At 46.0% G+C, this 22,950-nt stretch overlaps 1 protein-coding gene across 1 annotated transcript in view; it reads left to right on the plus strand.

Annotated features, from left to right (window-relative positions):
• Positions 1-79: 79 nt before the first annotated feature.
• Positions 80-22,950, plus strand: part of RASGEF1C (RasGEF domain family member 1C) — a 72,395-nt gene continuing 49,524 nt past the window's right edge. Inside the window, exon 1 of the mRNA XM_027682620.1 lies at positions 80-193. The gene's annotated coding sequence lies outside the window, so the exon portion shown is untranslated. The remainder of the gene's footprint in view (positions 194-22,950) is intronic.

Raw genomic sequence — 22,950 nt, forward strand, 5'->3', positions numbered from 1 at the left:
CCGGGCTGTGCGGGGGCCGGGGCGGGCGGGCTGCTCTTCTTCCTCCTCCTCCTCCTCCTGCTTCTCCTCCTCCTCCTTCTCCGCGGCGGCGGGCAGATGCGGCGGATCGCGGGGCGGCTCTGGCCCGCAGCGGGCTCCCGTCCCCCCGCCGCCCCCATGGACGGCAGCGGGGGCAGCAGCCGCGCGTAGCTCGGTGAGTCCCATCCCCGTCCCCTCCGCCGCGCCCTGCCCTGTGCCCGCTCCGCGCTGCCGCAGCTCCCGCGCTCCTCCGCGTCCCTCTCTCCGCGGAAAACATCGCCCCCCCCTCGCCCCGTGTTGGGGCCGGGCTGGGATGGGATGGGATGGGTTGGGCTGCGGGGACCGGCCCTGCCACCTGCTCCTTGCGGCGGCCGCGGCTTCCTGGCGCTGCCGCCCGGTCCCTCCCGCCGGGACGGGGTTTTTTGGGGAGCGCTCCCCGGTGTGTGCCGCGCCAGCGTCCTGCCTCCCTTTCTATCCGGAGTCCCCCTGCAGTTGGGCTCCCGACCATTTGTTTCAGGGTAGGACTTTACCAGTATCAGTCTCAGAGTTATTTTGTTTCAGCCAAATTTAATTTAAACTGACTCAGCGGTTGTGAGAAGCTCCGGGGAAAAATGTCAGTATGAGGGTTGTTTTCTTTGCCTGGGATTTAAAGACCTCTCTCTGTGTATATTCGGTAATGATTTCTTGTTGTAAAATAATTTTGCTGTTGCTCTATTTACTCCTGGAATTTAACAGTCTTCCAAGACAGGCTTGTTAGAGGCTGAAATAATCAGCTCCAAGGCACAGACACAGCCCTTGGTCGTTAACAGGTGCAACGTGCATGTTCTTATGAACAATGAAATGGTTTCAGCATTCAGGTTTATTTGTATGCTCTGCATTTCTGTGACTCTGAAGAAATTGTCATGCTACGTTATGTCAAAGATGTGCTTACGGCGGGAGCGTGTCCATAGTACCCAATTAACAGGACAGGGGAGCAGCTGCACAGACCTCATCCCGCAGTGGTGGCTTTAATACCCACGGTATTCCTGGGTGACATCGTATAGCCTGGGGCGTTTCGGTGGCTTTTGTGAGGACCCACGCTGGGCGCTGATCCCTCTGGCACAGGATGAAACGCTGGGAGATGAGGGGAAAAAGAGAAGTGAAGAGGAGGGAGCACTTGTGTTTGGATTGTATTCTCTAGACTTGATGGTCTCTGCCTGTATTGAGTAGGCTGGTGATGGCACATCTTATGATATTACTGAAACCTAAAATACTGACACTTCTATTGCACAGGAGAAATTTCCTAGACAGCTATTTCCCAGATAAAAAGACTGTCATTGTTTTAGTAGCTTCATGGGCTCCTTGTTTAAGGCATTGGGAATTGACTTAATGGGAATCACTCAGGAGTTAGAGCTGTCGATCAAAAAGAAATTAGTCTGGGACTTAATTATCGTTCCCGAGCCAATGTAGTGTAAAAGGTGTATTCCAGCAGTCCTGGATGTGGGATACCTGTGCTCTGTGGTGCAGCCAGGAGCACCTTGTGCCTGAAGGTGTGTCTGCCCTCTTCAGCACTGAAAGGTGCATCGTGCTGGTGCTCTGCTTTCCAGGACTCTTTTAATCTCATCTGTTTTGTCAGGGATGGGAGAAGGAGTGGGCTGCCTGTGTGGAATGGGGAAGGAGGACAGGGTTAAGGGGTGAGGATGGGGAGAGCATTCCTTTGTTACCCTCTGGCTCTTTACATATTGCAACAAAGAACTGGTAGAGCAAAGGGAGAGTCAAGGGTCTAGCTAGGGAAGAGTGCCTGGTAATGAAGTCTGACCTCCTGGGTGATATTAATGGAGGCACCAAACAACACAAAGGCACCAGAGATGTCTAAGAGGTCTTAGCTTATTGTGAGAGATTCTCTGAGAAGTTATGTTTGTACCTTACCCTATCATAAGAGACAGTGCTACTTCCTCCATGGAATTGTTGGTAAAAGTCATGGAAGTGTCACCTGGGGCTTTCAGTCCTCTCCAGAGGGTTTCCCCAGTGGTGGGCTTTGCCAGGTCGTGCTGATGAGCTGCAACAGCAATGAACTTCATGTTGTTCTTTAGTAGCTATAAACCTTGGAACAGCAAAGTGTCTTCCAAAGGAGGTGGAGGAGCATAACCACAGCATTTCTAGTGCTGTGTTAACTTGCCTTGGACTTCTTAACAGCCTCACCCAGCAATGTGATACCATCCCTTGTGGTTCTTGGTTTAGGGCAGGTGAAGGTAAAAATACATTGGCATTTTGTGTAGTTCTAATTGAGCCAAACAAGGAAGATAAACACCTTGTTAACCTTTTGCAAGGTGCAAATGGAACAGCTCCCTCTGGTTTAGTGCTGTGCACTGTAAAAATACAGCACACTTTCAGAAAGCCATTGCTTGAGGAGAAAACGTTTCTTTTATACCATCAAGTCAACTTCATCTGATGCTGTTCAGTTGAAAGGATTTATAACATTATTTAATCAAATTTGAGGACAGTAATCTTAATGGATTCTTTAAAAATCCTCAGTAGTAATTAGCAGCCTTATTTAGCATCCTGGGCAATTTACGCTGGTGAGAGAGTGATTTGTCCTTTTCACATTGCTGGCAAAATGTGATGTTGCTGTGAGTAAGCTGGATAATGTTTACGGATCTGCTATAGCAGTGAAGCTCTGGATAGTGGTCCTTTGGTTGCCTGAGGCTTTTCTTGTTTGACAGGGCTTTGAAAATCATCTCTGGATGCCAGTTGTATGTTTATGCTGCAGATGCTCATCTGGTCAGGGCTGTGTCCACTCTGCAGCCGTGGATGTGGCTGGGAGTGCTTTGCTCTGCAGGAGGGTCTGGAGCGTGTGGAGCTCGGTGCATCCCAGTGCTGCAGGTACCTGCTCTTGCTCTGCTGAGCAAACCTGTGCAAAAGGAGTTGTGCCCTCACTCCACTGACTTGATCCATCTGCAGGAAAGGATCTGAGTAAAGATGAGGTTGATGCAAGAGCAGAGCCTTATGGACACCCTGGCCAGCTGGCTTAGGAGACTGGTAGCCCCAAGCCATTAGCTTGGCCAGGAGTTTACCCAGGATATAAATTGAGTTAGATGTTTCAGATAGTAAAGATGAGAGAGAGAGCAGCCAGTGCTGAAAATGAACAAGGCTTTAAGGGGAATCCAATGCCTTTTGCTTAGTATTGTTCCTCTCTGATGCAGAGTTAGGAGAAGATGTTTTCCAGGTGCTGCCAATGGCACATGGAGTTTGTGAGGACTGGGTGGCAGTGTCCTCAGAGGGAGGCCTCTTCCCTCACAATAGACGGTTAATAAATGAGGGAATTAATAGTTGCAAATGAATCCAGAATCACAAGTTCAAATCTGTGTGCTGAGTTCCTTAGTTCATTTATTCTGGGTTCTGATTGCCTTGCTCAAGAGCTGCTCTACCTGTGGAATAGTAGTTCACGTACTCTGGGATGCTTCTATCACATAGCACCAGGCTGGTTGTGTTTGAGAGATTTTGTCTAAGCAAACTCCCTCTGGACGCTTTCCCCACCTGCAGGTTTCCTCAGGGATGCAGAAGCTTAGCAGGTGTATAATGAAGGCCTTTGCTGGTCAAATGTTTGCTCATGTCCTAAATATAACTTCTGGGAATGTGTGTTTGTTTTGGAGCTGGGGAACACTTTTCTCCTTTACCCTCTTTATAGATTCAGAGGATTTAAGCATATGATTAACATTAAACATGTGAATATTCTCCACGGACTCATTTTTTGGATCAAAGACAGAGTGCTCAGTCTGTTGAGAGGATGGAGCCCACAACCACTAAATGCAGGGAGCAGATCTGCTGCTATGTTTGTCTAAAAAGTGTATAAGTGCTTTGGATTTAAGTGTGTCTGTGCCCCAAAACCCTCTGCTAACTGCGGTCTTGATGTTCCTTATCTACAAAGTGCTTACAAGCATTAACAAACCTTTGTGATGCTGCTGAGACGTGTTGTTATCCCCTTTTTCCAGAAGGGGATGCTGAGAGAGTTTGGCGATCTTTGGTGAGACCACTGTGGGTTATGGATAAAGCTGGGCATTGAACCTGGAGCTTTGAATTCCCAGCCCAGTAAGGCAGCAGGAAGGGGCAGCAGCACAGCTCTCTGACAGTATTGGGTTCTTTCTGCCATCTTTCACATGGTCAGAATGCTCCCCAGATTTGCATCCTGACAGAGAGGCTTCTTATATTATCTACTGGGTCAGACTCCAGTGCAAAATAGTCTGTCTACAGGAGTGAGCAGTGGCCTGTTAAGGGAAGGAATCTCAGAGAAAATTGTGTGTCCGTGCTGGCTCTCAGCCTTGCTGGATGTTGCAGGCAGAGCTGCTGCGTCAAGATTCCTCTTATCTGAGCTTAGAAAAAGGGGATTTTTTTCCATCTTCTCTAAGTGCAGTGATTCTTGATTTCTTACTGATTTAAAAATACTCAATGCCTCTACAGAGCAGGGAACCCAAGTCCATGCATATAAATATAGACACACTAGGTGTGCGTGCCTGTGAGCTGGCAAATGAATCAGTTCCCAAATCTGAAGTTGGCATCCTGTCATTTTCAGCTCCGAGGTGTTTTGTTTTTTCTTCTTCTTCTTCTTCCTGGTTTTACTGTGCTTCACTTCTTAAATTAGAAGAATTTCTCAAGAGAGGATGGGTTAACTTCAAACCTAGAAGAAGGAACGTGCTGTGCTCGTGCAGGGCAGAGAGGCCAGTGCCTGCCTCCCTCCCTTGCTGCTCTGCCCCTGGTCCATAGGACCTTCCCAGACCCACTGTGGGATGCCAGTGTGCTGGGAAGGTGTTGGAGCCCAGGCAGGCTCGTGCTGGGTTGAATAAACTGTGACAAAGGCAAGTTTATGTGTGTTTTGAGTTTTCCCTTTAGAAAATTCAGTTCATCAAAATCCAGTGTTCTGTAGCACAAGGCAAGTGACAAATTTGCAGCAATTCTGGAGTTTCCCACAGGACAGCTGTACCTGTGCATACAAACGTGTGAGAGGGACAGACAAACCCTAATTGGGAATTTACTGCCTTTACATGCTTTGTGAATGAACCACAACCATCCTGAGCTTTTGCACGTACATAATGGCATCTTTCCCTCTTTCCTTTTATCCTCTGTAGGGAACCTGTGTTCTTCAGAACTCATGTTCCCTTCCATAGATGACCCAATCAGCCTTCATCACTGCTTGTTAGATCAGAAACTTATTAGTTAATAGCAGTACTGTTCTTCCTTTTAGTCCCTACTACAGCTAAGCTCATGGCATTTACAGACAGACTTGTTAGTCATTAATATTCTTTGTATTCTTCATATTTGGCTTCAGAAGAGAAGGCCTTTCATCTTTGCCTTGCTTTGTTTTTTTAGAAGAAACCAAGTCTGACTGGAGGAAAAAAGAAACCAAAAAAACATCTCTCTCCTGCTTTCTTACAAACTTCCAAGCAGTCTCCCCTGCTGACTTTGTACTTTCACAGTAGACAAACACTGACTTTGTTTTCATAGAATATAGCTGATTTTTTTTCCCTTGGTTTACCTTTTTGGTTATGCCTCAGCAGCTTGACAGGACAGGATTAATTAGCAACAACTGCCTCTTTTGCTGAAATTCTCAATTCTTTACTCAATTTTCCCATCAAGTTTATTGTACCTAAAGTCAACTTGTTGTAAAGAGACCACAGTCATGTGTCTAAACTTAGAAAAATTGTGAAAGGTTTCCCTGGTTTGGAGACTATGAGATTACTGTGATCGATCTGTCAATTCTTGTTCTTTTCTTTAAAAGAAATCAAAATGCTGATACTCAGGAATGTATTTTAACTCTGTGTACTGGGGGTGACGTGTGCATGGGCAAGTGTGATAACAAACCCATGTCCTCAGCTGGGAAAGGCTTTGTTTCCATCATTAAATTCTCACTACTTGTAAGTGGTCGAATCCTTTGCTAGTCTGCAGTGCTAACTAAGAGGGAAATACAGAGGCACAACATTTGTTATTTGTGTTCTATGAGATCTCAGACCTCATTTCTGAAGAGCAGGACCAAAAGAAAAAAACCAAACTTCTGGCCTGGGCTGTCTGGTTTGCTCTTGAGGTTCATTCAGTGCTGTTTTGAGTGTGCCAGTAGTTCATATCCATGCTGCTCAGGTTTCCTCACTCCCAGCTCTGATGCGGTGCACATCGCAGTGCGATCATTAAGTGTGATTACCACATTTCTGACCTATTTAAAAGTGTCTGGCTGTGAAATTCCAAAGATTCTAATTTAAGCTATAAAACAGATTATTAATGTGCCGCCGCTTACACATTTCATGGCTCATTTCCTGATTACAGCAGTTCTGAACGTGTACGTGTTGGCTGTTCCAATGCGTGTGCATAAACATCCTATCCCGTGTACAGCCTGGTCACCTGGCTTGGGGCTCACGTTCCACATACCTTCCACAACTTAAAATGAGTAGAAGACAAAGCCACAAGTGCAGGAAGTTGTGACAAACCACATCGGTGCTGGCAAAAAGCTTGATGCTTTTTGTAGGGCTGGAGCTCAGGACAGGGTGTGGGAATGAGGGTTGTGCAGGGGTATGGAAGTCAGGCAAGAGAACAGGCTTCAGGAACGTCTTCAGACAGTCCCTTGCTCTGCCCTGTGGACTGGAGATGCCTTCTGAAAGCATAAGGGCTGGATGGCTGTCCCTGGATTCCTGCCAGGAGACTTCAGCTGTGCTGAAACTGGAACACAGGCAAGATGCTACGTGTAGTCAGAGGATCTGCAGAGAGCAAAGATGACTGTCAGGATCTTCAATCTGTTCCATCAATTCATTCAAATCTGTCACCTTGTTCATGGCACTGAAACTCTCCAGAGCCTCCTTTACCCACGTGCACAGGAAGGAGTTTGGGGTTATGGTTATGTGGGTCACTTATGATTCAGCCTTTAGGATGGCCCAGCCTGAAATAATTCACCAGAGTTACAGGTGCAACTGCAAACAGCAGGTCCAATAGAGAAATTCAGGTTGAAAGATAAAGAGCAGGTGAAAGTGTTATAGAAATTATCCTGTGATGCTGTGAGGCACTTCTGAGCATTGTGCACTTACATTGATGTTTCACAGGATTACTTATGTGCTGAAAACTGCACCTGGAGATCTCCCTGAGCTGGGAGCGTGTGTAAAGCTAAGTGTGTGGCTGGCTGTGTTTGATGCCTTGTTCCAGAGGGGCTGAACCTGGTCCTGCATGAACTGGCAGATATAGATGTCTGCCTCTCTATGAGATTAGCAGTGATTTTATACAAGCTTGGGATGCAGGATGAAAGCAAGGTTTGGAGCAGGTGAGATGGGACCTGGGGGACAACTTTGAACCACTTGTGCCTTGTGCGCACAACATGAGAGAGGTGAGAACCGGGCTGTGGTTCCACTAGGCTGTGGAATTTGTCCCTGCTGAGGAGCAGTGTCTCTTGGCACTTTCTGCCCCGCTCCAAGGAGAGGGGATGGAGGGAGAGGTGCAATTAGTGCTCCCCAGCTCCGAGCACTGCTGGAGGACAAGGTTAGCAGCGTCCCTCGTGGCTGCTGCTGTGCCAAGACCTGGAGGAGAGATTCCTGTTCCTCCCGGCCTCCATGGAGACTGCCAGCATTGTGTGCTCTTCTGTGCATCGGGGATGGGATTTGTGCTTCTGTTCCTGGCATGTGCATATGCTAAACAGCATTTCAGATGCTCAGTGTGTATTGCTTTAGAACTTTATAAAAGCAGAGTCGCTGCCATTCATTACTCGGTTGCTGGAACTGATTTGGATCCTTCTGTCTCCCAACTGAGAGTCTGGTAGCGAGGCTGGCTGAGCCCTGGTAGAAGGTATCATTACACAGTGTACACAGCTGGGAGAGCATCAGCTCGCCCTTTGCAGTTGTCTTATTTCTTAATGTGGTGTAGTAAATTATAAATGTACACAAACACCTACGGAGTGTTTCATTCATGAGCTGCCAGACTGCAGCGTGCTTTTTGAAATTGCTGGTTTGGGGTTTGTTTTGGTTTTGTGGGATAATTTCGTTATCTGATACCAGGCGTTTCCTAAAAGTAAATCGATCATGTGAGAACCATGTGTCTATTAGTGATTCTGCTAATAAAAATTTAGTCTTTTTTTTTTTATTTATTACATAGAAGATTTTCTATCCAACAGCCTTTTTATTCTTTATGGCTATTATTAGTTAATTTCAGGAAGGTTGTTATTTGCTAATGGGCTTGGAAGCATGTGCCACAGCATCCAACAGAAGTATTTGAAGGTACAGATTGTTGGGAAAACGTGCAAGGGGTTTGTATAAATAGGGATGGTTACAAGGAGTCCCTCTCGTGGCGTTACTCACATACCTCTGTTCTGGGCTGTAACAGTGCTGACAGTGATCCAATTCGTGTGTTAAAGCAAGGATCTTCTGAAGTGGAACCACAAAGGACAGCAGAATTATGATTACGGGGCGGTCAGTGCTGATGGTGAGCCCAACATAACACACAAGTCTGGCTGCTGTTAGGAGAATGTGCCCATCTAATAAGCAGCTTAACTTGGTGTATTACTGTGAAATAGAAAGAACCATGGAATATGTGATGTGAATAGTAGGCTGGATTTCCCTGTCACTTCGCATTTGTGTTCCTGGAACTGCCCTGGTTTTGCCAGGGTTACTTCTGAATTACACCCAAGTGAATGAGAGGTGGATTTCCTCTTCTCAACACCTTTCTTTTTAATCTGGAAACGGCAGTATAATTTCTTTATTTTAGCTCTAAGTTTGAAGTTTTCGTATCAGACAAAATGTAGCCAGAAAGACTAATTGGTCTGAATGTTTTATTTTTCCTGGTGAGCTGCTGACTGATACAACTTATTCAATTCCATTAAAGAGAATAGGTGCTGTTCCTTTCTTACTAATGGGAGTTGAATTGGGCCATTAAAGGCCAATTTCAGGAGAGATATTAGCAAATACTCAGGCTTGATCCACAGCATTTGGCAGTCAATAAATCAGCAATTGCTGTCTACACAATAGAAGGTCTAGTAGGAGTTTGAGTGTCTTTGAGATTGAGAGCCCTCATCTTGAGTATCACTTCTTTAAGTTTTTGAAATCAGTTACATTGAGATTGTTCATGTCTGCTGAAGTTGCTCAAAATTTATGTTCTTCACTGAGAATAGACTGCTCCGCTGTGCCTGGGTGGGGGAAAGCAGAAGCTTTTCTCCTTGGACTATAAATAATCTGATGAATGTTTGTGTTCCAAAGGAGGTGTTCAACCAGCCACTGACCTGGTGTTTCCAAATTGCCTTCAATCACTTCCTGATCGTTTACATTACAGGTATCCAGCTTTTATTTTGGTAGGCTTTTACATGCGTGAAGTTTCCTTTTAAGATTGTTGTGTCTCTCCTGCCTTCCCTTCTGTCGGGATTCTTCTTTACAAGCCACGTCTGAATATCTCAGTAGTATGCTGTGGAAAGAAAAGTCTGTTGTACGAGGCTGTGGGTCTGAGTCTTTCAGCAAGAAGCACAAGAAATTGGAGGTTCTGCCCTGCACACCCTCTATCTTGACGCTTTGACAAGCCCCATTTAAAAACTTTTGTGGCAAGTGATTTTTCTGAGCACGTGTGGAGAGGAATGTGTAAAGTGCTTGAGATGGTGGGGACTAGGAAGAGGCATGACAACTGCTTTGTGTAAGATGATCTGTGTTGGGAGGAACAAATGGTGCACCGAGATGACAAATGGAGCAGCAGAGGTGCAGCTGGGCTGCCAGGGCTGTTCGATAGCAGAGGTACCGACAAGCGGCTCCGTGGAAGGAGTTTGTAGTCAATATAAACAATTTCCTGTTAGGTTTGAGCTTGCTGATAAATTAATGATATAATTCTCATTGATTTAATTAAATCAGATTCCGGGGCCTTGATTTGCAGAGTTTTCTGGTAGTGGTTTTGTAACTAGACGGGCAAATAAATGGCCTTTATTTTCTTGCTTGCTGGGTGGGGTGTGTGGTGATAATTACTGCATTTATCAAGGCGTCCTTCCATGTTGGAGACAGGCTGGTATCCACTTCTGACGGACGGAAACAGGGACAGTGAGATTATGGGCCTTGTCTTGAGGCTGCTGTGCGATGTATCAGAGCACAAGAGTTAAGTGCTAGCGCCCTAAAAGCCACATTGGCCCCTGAGTCATGCATTGCACCTCCTTTGGGCTGTTCTGTGCATTTACCCTTCCTCGGGAGGGCAAAGAAATGTTACACAAATCTGGCACTGTTCCTGCACCAGGGCGTTACTGCTGTCAGCAAGGAAAGCTCGAGTGCAAAGACTTGAGGTTTCGGTACCATCCCAGCTTTGCTTTTCGCCTGCTGAGACAACATGTGCCAATGTCACATTGCTCTGATTTTAGTTTTGGTTTCTCTCACATGAGTTTGAGCGTGTGTTGGCTTTTGTCAGGAGATCAAGAAGGAATTAAAGCTGCATTCTACTTAATTGTTCGTCAGCAGCTAAAATCATGACAAAATTGCTCCACCCCAATTAGTAAAACAGCTATTAAGAAGAGTTAATTACAGTCAATAGCTGAATTTTATTTGTATATATCTTCTTATTTCTGCTAATTACTGTGTTGAGTAACAAGTTTAGTAAGACCAGCTTATAAGAGGAATGAGAATTAAATCTTAGGAAGAAGAGAATGGGTTTTTTTCCTTCCACAGAACTGGAGGAGTTTGTACCCATGAGTTAGATTTGCAAAGCCTCTGAGCCTCCTCCATTGGTATTTTTTTCCCTAGAAACAAAGATGCTGTCAGCACCAATCACCATTTCCCCAAAAGGGTCATTTACCTTTCATAAAAAATAATAAAGACCTGTATAAATATTCTCCATATGCTGCTCCTGGATTGTATTACTGAAATATGTCAGTGTTTGTGGTGTGTGCAGCCCTGTGTTTCATGACATCACTTGAAAAATGCAAGACATTCATGTGAGTTATTTGGAAGATGGTGACAAGCCTATTTGGCAGAGCTGTGTCTTAAAGAGAGTGTTTTCAGGCACAGAGCAGAGACAAACATGCGTGGCCAGTGCTGGGGTAGCAGACTTCAGCCCATGTGCTGCTGGAAGGATGGCTGTGGGGCTTTCCAGTTTGCTGGGCTTTTCCAGTGTGACCTGTGGGACCAAGTGCTTGAAGGCACCAAGCAGATGGCTATGAAGATCTTTTCTGCATGGCTTCCAGAGATATGAGAGCAGGGGGGCTTTGACAGCTTATGTAGTGTTGGGTCTCTACCACACCTACGTATTTTCTATCCGTGGTTTTACTGAGCTTCTCAGATTATCTCTATGCTGCCAAAGTGGAGCTCAGTAGTAGAAACGTAGACACAGAAGAATCTAAGGTCAGGGTTGACCTCTTTAAACAAGTTAGATTTCCACCTGACAGCGCTTGCTAGAGCAGGTTGAACCTGTGCACATCTGGTGCCTCGTACACCTGAATGCAGGTGTTTGCATTGGTGACCAGAGCTGGGTTTGTCTGAGCCAGAAGGACAAGGGTCCCTGGGGGCCAGCTGGGTTTGGAGTTGGGTCATGGGAGTGTGCTGTGGGCGGCTGAAGAGAAGGTTGCCCCAGCCACCCTTCCTGTTGTGTTCTGCCTTCCCCATCCAGTACAACAGGGACAACAGATAACGAAGAGCAAGGAAGAAGCAGCTTTTGCCTGCATCTTTTCATGATTTTTATCTAGTCCCTGAGCCTTCACTATATTATGTCCTTAAATCTCTGTGCCTGACACTTTTGCTTTAGCACAGTTGAATGTATTACTGTCCTGGGCTGTAAAAGAAAGCCTCCACAGGCTCTCTGGGAGTAAATCTCCCACCGTGCAGCTGCCTGCTTCAGTTCTCCCTTTTCATGTAGCTCTCTTTCGAGGAGTGAACTATTGCGAGGATAAGTTGCTATATGCAAATTTGAGATTAAACCTTTTGTCTTTGCAGCATTTTCTATTTGAATTGCTCCAAAAAAGCAATTGCAGGCTCCCAGCTTTGGACTCTGGCTGTGCAAACACCCCAGCTGAGGGCTGGCAGTGTTGGTGCATTGTGTGGTGTGTCGAGGAACAGCGTTCCCCACGGGATTGACAAAACCCATGGGTAGGTGATCTGTGCTGCAGGCAGCAGCACAGAGTGAGGGCTCTTTTGCTTAATGAATATTGAACTTCTCCTGCCTAACAGCAAGCTGTGTCCTGCTCTGCACGTGAGCATCTCTGTGAGAGGCTGAGCTGCGGGCAGGAGGGCTGCTTGCAAATCCATTAATTCATGTCTGGGTGACGGGTGTACTCCAAACAGGGCTCTGCTGATCACCCAACACTTGGTGTCATGCAAGATGATTTTTTTTTTTTTTCAGTTGTTTGGTTCTAGTTATTTTCCCCTTAAAAGTCTTTACTTAGTGCTGGATGCCTTTCTCAAGCTGCCCACATTGCATTTTCTGCATGACAATGTCCTGCTTTGGAAAGAATTGATGTAATAAATTTGTGCACGCAGCAGTCCCTAAATTCAGCTCTATTTGTGGCAGGAGTTCCAAAGGGCAAATGCATCTCAGAAACGTTGTGACTGTTGCATGAAATGGTAATTGTAATGCATGGAAGATCAGCTGCTGATTTATTTTTATTAGTGCAGATGAAAATTACTATGATGTTTCAAGTAGGGCGTAAAATAATATCTTTAATCTCATTCCAGGAGAAATATTAACTTCAAATTTTGTGTTTCTTTTCTTTCCCAAACCACTGTAAAATGCTTAGTGTGTGACTTTGGTGTCTGTTCTGTCATGCTTATGTAGGAAGGTTTCTTTTTTCCTGCTCAAAATACGAAAAGTGTATTTTGATTTCTGTATTGCTTTATGCAATGTAAGTTCCGGTTTCTTTGATCAGGAAAAAGTCTCAGTTTTTAACCAGAAGTGTCCATTTATCCCATTAGACAAAAGTTCATTTTCAAACAGGACACTGCAGGTGGCTTCAACTTAAAAACCACCCAGAGTGAGAAGTCAAATGTTTGCTATCAGCCAGGGCTTGTGGAAGGGACTGTTTCTACTCTTGGTTTCCTACAGGTGAGAACCAATATGGTCTTGGAGGCTTTATAGACACACAAGTAGTTTCTTGGAAGGCTGACTGCAAATTGAGGTTCTGAGGAACATCCGAGTTTCCACTTCTGGAGTTTCTCCAGCTCTCTTGGCACAGACTGCAGGGAGGATACAGCCATATCCTGTCTGTGACAGGTTAATCTGCTGCCCCTGTCCACACCTTGAGGTGGTTGGCAGCACAAAAGCAGGCCTGGAGATGGAAATTAGTGCTCCTCCCTGCTGCCATTTCGGGGGTGGATGATTAGGAGATGAGGGGCTCGATGTGCCCCAGCTGCTGTAGGAAACCTTCCTGCTGTCCTGCTGCTGTACAGCCCAGCTCAATTCTGTCAGCAGGCAAAATCTGTGTCAACTGATGGCACTGGCCATGGCAGACAGATCACTGAAGAAAAAGGGATGATTCTCCTGGCATGACTCAGCACTCCTGCTCTGAACTACCAAAACAGAGGTGGGTAAGTACAGTTGTGAATAACTAATCTAAGTGTTTTCATCCCCAGGTGAGTTAGCAAAAACATGGTTATGGGCAAGCCAGGGCTTCATACCTGTGTATGAGAAAGTGAAAGCACATTTCTGAGACATTGTCCTGTCTGTGACCACTGCACTGTGCTAGCAGTGATGTTTCAGTGGGGTTAATTGCTGGCCTCAATAGCATTGTGGGAAAATTGTACGAGGCCTTGAAGAGAATATTAAAGGATTGAAGTATTGCTTAAAGCATTAACAGAAGATGCACATGTAGGTATGTGCGTGCATGTGTGTAATTGGCAATGCAAAGGCTCTGAATTGGAAATCATTGGTACAGAAATACAGTTAAGGGTTTAGAATGGAGTTAGTTCACACAGCCACAGGGAAAAGTCAGGGTATTAAAGCAGTAAAAAGATGTATGGCAAGGCATTCACTTCTGTATCAATGTATTGATTGTACTGAAGGGGGAGTGTGTGCAGAGATGGGTCTTGTGGTAGGAAAGGAAAATTTATTTTGAGGAATGGGAAAATCCCTAAAAGTACTGTAGGAAATTACTTTTAATGCTGCTTTCTGAAAGCCTGGAGAGGGTCCTTGTGAGTTTTTTTTCTGTGTTCCAGGAAGTTTGAGGACTGTGCTCTGTGTGGGAACAGCTTTGCACAGGTGAAAGAATCAGTGTGGTCTAAGACTCCACAGGTATAAGAGAAGGAAAGTCATGATATAAAAATATTTATGATTACAAGAATTTGTGCCCTGCTAAAGTGACACTTCTGCTGTGAATAATTTACCATAATGAAAGTCAAGAGCTGGGCATCCTGGTGAGTTGACTCTGGCTGTTCACTGTGAGAGTGCTGAGAGATGCCCCTGAAGAGGCAAGGTTGATGCTTATTATTCCATAGAACAACTGGAATAGTCTTTCTGTGTCAGTAGCACATGGTCTGCTAAGGATTGTCATCAGCTGGTCTAGGGAACAAACATCTGGATGCTGTCTATCCCAAATGACTTACCTGCCTAGGAACCCTCTGTGTAACACTGGTGAGTGTCCCTTCATCTGGGCTGAGCACCCTGCTGCTGTAAAGCTTTTTGTAGGCAAGGTTTTGGGAGGAATTTGGAGGAGGAGGCTTTGGGAGTGTTACAGGTTGAGCTGGGCAGAGTCCCTATAAACCACACTGATCTAGTGACTCGTGTCTCTTCTGTCAACCTTGTTAGTGACACCCCTGCCACCTCTCAGTGGGTTTAGGGTGTCAGGGGGACCTCCAGTGTGAAGTGGGAGCAGGTGCCCATTTGTGGTCTCCACCACTGTCTTGTGCTTAAGCTGTGCTCTCACCCATGTGATGATGGTGCCCAAATCCACCGTGGGACTTGTGCACAGTGCTAAAGATGCTCTCCTGTCCTGTCCATACCCTGGCATGGTCTCCTGCCCCAACCCTCAGTGAGACAAAGCAACTCACACTGTAGTTCACTGTTTAAATAAAAGTACACGGTGGTCCCCAGGTACTGAGACAGTCTGAGACGTGATGTCTCCGCGGTGTAGTGCAGGGTGTGGAGCCAGTTCATTGCTTTATATCACAGACATGCCCTGAGGGTCTTCTGTTCACAGGAGGCAGCTCATCCCTCTGTCTCCTGAGCTTTTGTGTAACCAATAGGCTGAGCTACTGTGTTTCCTTTGTCTGCTAAGTGCTAAATCTTTGTGCTAACTCCTTTAGGAGATATTAGTATATTTAAGACTTGCCTCGTCTCCACTTGCAAATATACTGCTTGTATTCCTGGATGAAGATATTCTTGGAATACTTACTTTAGTGTGAAGCCTCCAGTGGGCAATCTTTTATTCCAGAATAACGGGTCTTTGTCCAATTTAACATAATGTACTTTGGAAGTGGAAGCCTGTAGTTTGTTGCACAGGAAATGCACTCATTTACCAAATCTCATTAATTAATTGGCACCTTTTTAAGGGAAATTTCTTCTTTCTTGCAGTGTTTAAAACCGAATCTGCCATGAGAAGTAGAACTTTAGTTTTTTAGAATTGATCTTTGATTTTATGAGCGATTCCTTCTGCATATTAAAAGCAATTTTTCTGCTGCTTCTTGTTATGAAGAGGGACTCCAGCTTTGAGAATTACAGTTTAAGCTCCTCAGAATTGTGTGGCAGCTCTGTGCTTGCTGCCAGGAGCTGGTGCTGTGCTCAGGACAGTGCGTCTCTGCCGTTCGACGTAATATTCTACGTGATGAAAAACTAAAGTAGCTTTTTTTTTCTTTTTGATTCCTTCTGTATCCCCCACTACTTCTGGGCGGTACAAGATTAATCTTCTGGCTGCCAATCTACAGAGCTTTGCCCAAACCCAGAGACACGTAGCGGCGCCTGCACTGCGCCAACCGTATCAGACAAACCTCGCCGCCTTTCCCAGCGGGCTGCATGGATAGAACTGTGCAGACGCTTCTCCTCAGCCACCTCGTCTTTGCTCCTTCCCTTGCTTCACTTTGTCATTTCCAGGTCACTTCCCTTGCCTTTGTCAGCATGTTCAGCGTTGCTCCGCGTCGGCGCTGCCCTCGGGAACACGGTCATGCATACTAAATCCACGTCTGGGACCACGGCATGAAGTGGTCCCTCCACTCGGGAGCCAGATGCAGCCATAGGGAAGAACAGGCAGGCTGCTGACCTTCTGGAGGTCAGTTCTCTGCAGCCACACGAGCACCTTCTACTGCCTCCCTGGAGCTGGAGTGTCAGGTGGGTGCGCTGCTTCTGCCACCCCTGGCTGCTCTGACTTGTCACCAGTGGCGCCTGAGCCAGTCTATTTTAGTAATGCAATTATTCACATTGAGCTTAATCAATGAGCCACAGAGCAATCTACCGGTGGCTCCAATCAGTGGAATTACTCAGAAGGATCAAAATGAGCTTCTCTTTCTGAAAATGAAGCTGTCATTCACACAGAAACGAGTTCAAGGAAACCCTGTTCTTTATGCAGGGTGTGTTGTGACCCAAGTACCTGTTCATATAAGTCTTTGTCTTTCTGTAATGTAGGAGTAGTGGTCTGTGTATGTTTGGGAGGATGTGGGTCCCGAAGGTGTTTGCCTGCAGAAGAGCCAGGGAAATACCCTTAACTGAGAGAATATGAATAAAGGGTTGCAGAGAATTCTGCAGTTTGCAGCACCAGTGCAGGGGGTAAAAGATTGTTTTGGTTGGGTTCAGCTGAGTGTCTCCAGGACAATGTGGGCACAGCTCAGACTGTGGTCGCTGCCTGAGGTGGAATTTTGTTCAGCTGTCCAGCAGTGAGCTGCTGTGTCTGGTACCTGCTGCCAGGAGCCTGCTGTCCCCATGCAAAGAGTCCTCACACCTTCAGCACCGAAGCGCCAACACACAGTGGGTGGACAAGTCCTCTTGCCTCTCTCACATGTGCTCTTTTTTCCAGTTGTCAGAAACACACAGAGGATTGCAGGGAGCGGGGAGGGATTTGGTGTGGAAGCTGGCGCTCCTCTGTGCTTGGCAGGACTTTGTCCAGGCTTACAGCTGTACGGAGGGGAGGCCAAATGTGCCCCCCTGTTTGAACGTGCCTCGGCACAGCTGTGGGGAGGAATCCTGCCCACTGCCAGCCATGTGCTGGGATTTTTATGTGCTCATCTCTGCGTGCACTGCTATGTGTTATTCTGCAGACCTGCCTCTGTCTGCTGACTAGACCCAAAAATGCATCATGTTGTCTCCTCCCCCACATGTGCTGGATGCCACTTGCTCGCTGAGAGCGTGGCTTGAAGGTTTTACCCTGCCCATGAACTGGTGCCAAAAGGGAGTCTCTTTCCTCTTTTGGAGCTGTGCATCTCCTCCCTCTCCCTTGCCTCGGGTTTGCAGGTTGTGTGGCTGATGGGAGTGGGCTCCCTGGGCTCGTTCTGTAGGCAATGTTCAGTTTTGATAAGGGGCAGGGCAGTCCTTGGAGGGTTTTTTTACTTCTTGGTGTGTTAATTTTCTGCTAGATCAGCAGAGTGAACAGACTCACCCCACTTTCTGCCAGTTGCTGTCTCTATTGCAAGGAAAGCAATAGGGGGGGAGAGAAGGTTCTCTGCTTTGCTGCACGTGGTCACACCAGATTAACATCCAACTGCTGCCTTGCCTACTTCTTACCTTGGATGTGACTGCAAATGGAAACTGCTGAGCTTTTATATGATTATTGTTGGATGCTGAGTTTCAAAATGCAGCCACAAATAGCTGTTTGGCTTTGAAAAGCTAAATGTTGGGTGCATGTAGTCATTAATTTATTGTCAGGCTCATCGGGGTAAGTGAGAATCAGATGATGGGATCCAAATACTTTCACACTTTCAGAAACCTCAGTTCCCAAGTTGGAGATTAGGTCCATATGTTCATGGTGATCTTTCTCAAAATGTCTAATCCCAAAGGGCATAACACCCTCCTGCCCATCTCTGGGCCTTCAGCTCAAGGTCTTGAATTCAGTTCCTGTCCCTGGTTATCCCATGGTGTCCTGCAAAGGTAAGGGGGAGCCAAATCTGAAGGTATTTTGAATTGCCAGAGCCCTCTGTATTTTGAGCATTTGAAATCGAGCTGGGGAGGAGGGTTTGTCCTACACCACGTTGCTGTTATTTTAAGGTATTGGTTTTGGGATTTGGAGGGTCCTCTTGCTTTATTTGTCACCTTCACAATAGATGATTGTGATGCAGAAAACCTAATCTAGGATTCTTGCTGCTCATTAAAACTAAAGGGATAATTGAAAAATGTCCAGATGGGTCCAGTTTTTCAACTTAGTTCAGATCCCTGATTAGGGAGCCCAAAATATGGATAAAAAGGCCGAAATGCACAAATAATTGGTGTTTCCAAGACATCAGTCTGTCTCTGGCATTGCTGTTTCTCTTGAGTTATAGGAATAAGTGTGGTAACACTATGGTATTTATTAGCAAAATGGTAACTCCCTCATGGCAGCCTCTGCAGGCTTTAGGCATCAGTTTAGGAAAACACAACCATATGAGCCACCTCATCTCTGCTGGATGGGACATTTATATGTTTACTAAATTTTGAGCACACGAGGAGCCTTGTTGGCTCTTGCATTTCGAAGCACACATTTAAATGATTTACTGACCTGGGGCCTACATGCAGATGTGAATATTAAAAATGAAAATTTAAGCATCCAGTCCAGATTGTGAAGCTGAAATACGTCTTTTCAACGCAGTGTTGAGGATTTAAACAAACATTTCCCATTAAGTTTTATGGAGGTTACATGCCTTAACTCCTGTAGACTGCTTTGAGAAACATCAGTGGGGTGTTCCAGTTTGAAACCCTAAATGCTGGATGTCTTTGCACTGCAGTCTGTATTCTCAGCTCTGAGGGCCTTGTAGCATCTCCTGGTCATTGTTTTGCATCAGGACCTTGACTGTCCTTGTCACACTGTTGCCAGCCCCTCCAACTTTGTCTTTAGTTCCATGGTACCTAGTTTTATCTTAAAATGACAATTTCTGCTCCTGAATCATTAAAGTTTCAGTTTCTAGTCTTATTTCTACTTAGCCTGTCTTGTAGGGGGAGATGAACATTTACAACCTTTAAATTTGTGAAGGAAGCACTTGAAACACTTGACAGCATTAACCATAAGTGCTCAGAACCCCAAAGGGAATAGAAAGTTGATAGATTTGTGCGTGTGTTTTTAAATCTCGAGGTTTTAACATCAGTCTCCTGATCAGTGGAAAGGCTCTTTCATTGCTGCAGAGCGTTTGATGCCAACCTGGCACACACAGCCTCACAACCTCCCATGTGGGCATCAACCAGACACCTGTGCTGGGAGACTGGATGGGTCCTGCAGTGTTTTAGCACAAACTTCAGCTCAGTGACTCTCCTCCCCGCCTTTCTGGAGAGCACTTCCAGTTGTTCCCAGCTCCTCACGTTTCTTGATGCTCTGCCTTCTTTTTAGTGGTGCTCCAGGGATCCCAGACTGGTGTAGTAAGTGTGATTTCTATGTGCTATCTGTAGAACTGCTCTGGTTTTTTGGAGGTAAAACTGTTTTCCTTCAACTCTGCCTTTTGTTCGTAGGCATCGGTGCTTGAGGCAGAGCGTTTCATTAAAGATTTATGTAAAGCAGGGGCTGGTCTCTGAAGCAGGAGGATAAAGCTGTGCTCCAGAATGCTAATGCAGAGCTGGAGCAGTTTGAGATGTGCATAATGCAGCACTGGTTGGCACAACCTGATGTTTCATCCAGGAGAGGGAAACTTGCACCGTGTTTATCTTTGCCACCCTGTAACTTTGAGGTTTGTTCACATTTCAGTTTAGGTGAGGGAACAGAAACACCCTTCAGGCAGGCCTTGCCAGGAGCCCTGAGTGTGCACGGGCTGGGAGGAGTGAAGGGGTTTGGCTCTGGAGCTGGGGTGGCAGGCAGCCGCCAGCCTGGAGCCTGCCACTGCACCGAGCTCAAGTTGTTGGGAGAAAACCACAACCACGTGACTTTTGTTCTCTCTCTCCTCTATCCTTCCTTTTCCAGCTGGCAGGATGTGGAAGTGAAGCTCAGCTTATGTTTCCTTCACAGAGACCTCTCTGATAACTTCTGCAGTGGCTGAATGTGCCGAGAGTGGCCCTTTTCTCTGAGTTCTCCCGAGTGCTGTCCTGGTGGGGTTTTGGGAATCCAGGGAGTCTGTCAGACATCGAGGCACTTCTGAAAATTCACAAGTGCACCCGACAGCACTGGTGTGGGTGACTCCATTGCCTACCTGGCAGTTGCTGCAGTGCTGCTGGAAATCTGCCTTATGTAAGAGCCCATGTGTTCCTACAGAGCCAGGAGCAGGGACTGTCCCAGACCCACCCACAGCAGCTTGTGCAGAGCCAAGCAGCCTCTGTCTGACAGCACTAACTGGGCATCTAACAGCATATGGAGCTTCCCCTGGGCTCCACAGCTGCACACAGGAACCCACACAGTACTTTTTGAGAACAGTGTTGTTTACTGTCCGTGGCAGGTGCAGCTCCTGTTCCCCACTCCGTAGGCAAAGCTCCTTCCTGTAAGGATGCACCCGAAGCTCCCAGGGACTTGGTAGCCTTCAGCCAGGCATTAATGTACTGCTGAGCTGTTTTTTTCTTAATGTAAAGGCACGACAGGAAACGGGGTTTGTATTCATGGAAATGTAATTATGTATGTTACGTAAACAAACTAGTAAAAGTAATTCTGGAACTCACAACAGGACAAGATTTGAATGCTTATTAACCAAAACAAAGGCAGTTACTGTGTAGGTTGGAATAAACATCTCTGTCCTATAGGAGAGGTTGTGAGTGTTATCCTGTCCTCCCTTATAGCCCTGACAGCCGGAAATGACCATCCTGCAGACACAGTGTAGGAGGCTTTGGCAAATGTGGGCTTGGATTGTCTCTGCTGTATGGAGATCTGGCAAGTTACAGGATAAAAGACTGGAACGAGCTTGCCTACACAGGCGGTTCACTTCCAGCTAATCTCCTGAAGATAGGATCTGTGTGTTCCTTTGAAGTCATTCATGGAGAGCCATGATAACGTGGAAATCTCTTGGACTGTCTCCTCCTGCCCAGCAGCTCCAGCCGGGATCACAGGCCAGACTGCTGCGCTGAATGTGGGAGAAGGAAATGCTGCTGAAGGGCTCTGGGCATGCAGAGGGTGGTGGGTGGCAAATGGCCTTGTCAGGGGATGAACAGGGTGAGGTTTGATTTGCATACTAAAATTTCAGCCAGAGCAGCATTAACAGTGTGAGTGTGAAATATCTCTGGAGTCGGAGAGCCCAAAGGTGTGGGTTGCAGATGGTTCCTGGGATGTGAGCTCCCCGCTCACATCAGCTGTGTGGAACAATTGCATTGCTTGTCACTGAGGCATCAGACCCCAGGACTGAGCTGGTTTCACTGATTTCACCATGTACCTGAACTAACAGAGCAGACCACGATGCTCTCATTTCCAGTTGGTTTTGAGGTAAGGCTCTGCCCCGACTGGAATGTCCCAGTCGTCTTCCCATCAGTCACCTGCATGGAGGACACCAGCCACATGTGTGTATTTTAGCAAGCACACAGCTAGAGAAACACCCTCAGCAAGTTTTTGCTCTGCATTTGCCAAAGGCAGGTAATGCCAGGCTGACAGCTTTTGTAAGAGAAAGTTCTGAGAAACTTGAGTTATTCTGGTGCAAGTCAACTTGGCTGTGATGTGAGTGGAGCTATAGATAAGGATTGGCCAATGCTGATAGGGATAGCAAGGAATAATTAAAATAATTCTCTAGTTCTCCTAAACTGTGGAATATGAATTGTAAAAAATCCAGATCTATATCTTCATTTTTGTGGTTTCTTTTTTGGCAGTGCATGTGATGTAGGACAGCTAAATGTCACTTGGCTTATCTGCTGTGTCTTCAGCAATGAGTGCAGGCAGCCATCAGCTTCCAGTGACATTCAGCATCTCTGCAAACAAGCACTGGAAATGGCTTTGCTGATGTTACAGACAATGTTGGACCTCGAAATAACAGGTTGGCAGTGATAAGTTGTTGTTTCCCAGCAGCTTTGGAGGACAGGGTATACTTGAAATAAATCTGTCAGGTAGGGTTTCAAATTGGCCAGGGCTGTAAGCAACAGTTTATTGAGCTTATTTATGATGTGGCACCTAGGAAATGAAATGGAGAAATGTCAAGTGCTTTCAACACCAGCCCAGTTTAATGCCCCCTCCCCCTTGCTTGGAAGCTCTGTCTTGGCTTCATGCCGGAAGCATATTATTGTAATAAAACACATTTCACATTCTAGGTGGTAAATGGAATTTACCCGATAATTAAAACTAGAAATAAAATAAGTGCATTCATCATCATCTTCATTCCCAGCATAGCTGACATTCTTACCACTATATATGGTATAAAAATGTGCACCTTGGGCTTTTTAGCTGTTCATGGCGTAATGACCAAATCCATCTGGGAGAGTCTTGGGAATCGAAGCTGAAGCAAAACCACACAAAAGCTAGATCTGAGCAGTTCCTGTAAATGTTTCCACAATCTCTTCTCCTGCATTTGGACTTTGGCCTGGTCTGGAGCCCATGTTCCTTCCAGACTGCTGGTTGTTGCCATTGTACAAAGAACAGCCTCAAGTTCCTCAGCTGAGTGACCATCTGTCTGCCCTCCCACACAGACACCTGAAGATGAGATAATGTTGAAAAGAAAACAATTTAAATAATTTAAAGCCTCAAATGCGTCTTTCTACAATCTTTAAAGTTTCCAGTGTGTTCTTTTTCATGTGTTAATAGGATAGATATGTTCTTAGAGGCGAAGTTTGCTTGTTACATTAGAATTGTGCATTCAGTTTGATAGAGTTGTTTCATAATTGTGCAAAGGATATTCTTGATGCCTCTGTTATAACACATGCACTGAGCCTGAGTCACTTGGACATGCACAAATGAATATTAGTTGGATTCAGTCCTTAGGGCCAGCAGCCCTTCTGCAAACCTGGGGACAGGGAGGAGTGACACAAGCTCTGCAGTCTGTTTTGCAA

Source organism: Neopelma chrysocephalum, unplaced genomic scaffold (assembly GCF_003984885.1).
Source record: "Neopelma chrysocephalum unplaced genomic scaffold, ASM398488v2 Primary Assembly neopelma1_63, whole genome shotgun sequence".
Taxonomy (NCBI): domain Eukaryota; kingdom Metazoa; phylum Chordata; class Aves; order Passeriformes; family Pipridae; genus Neopelma; species Neopelma chrysocephalum.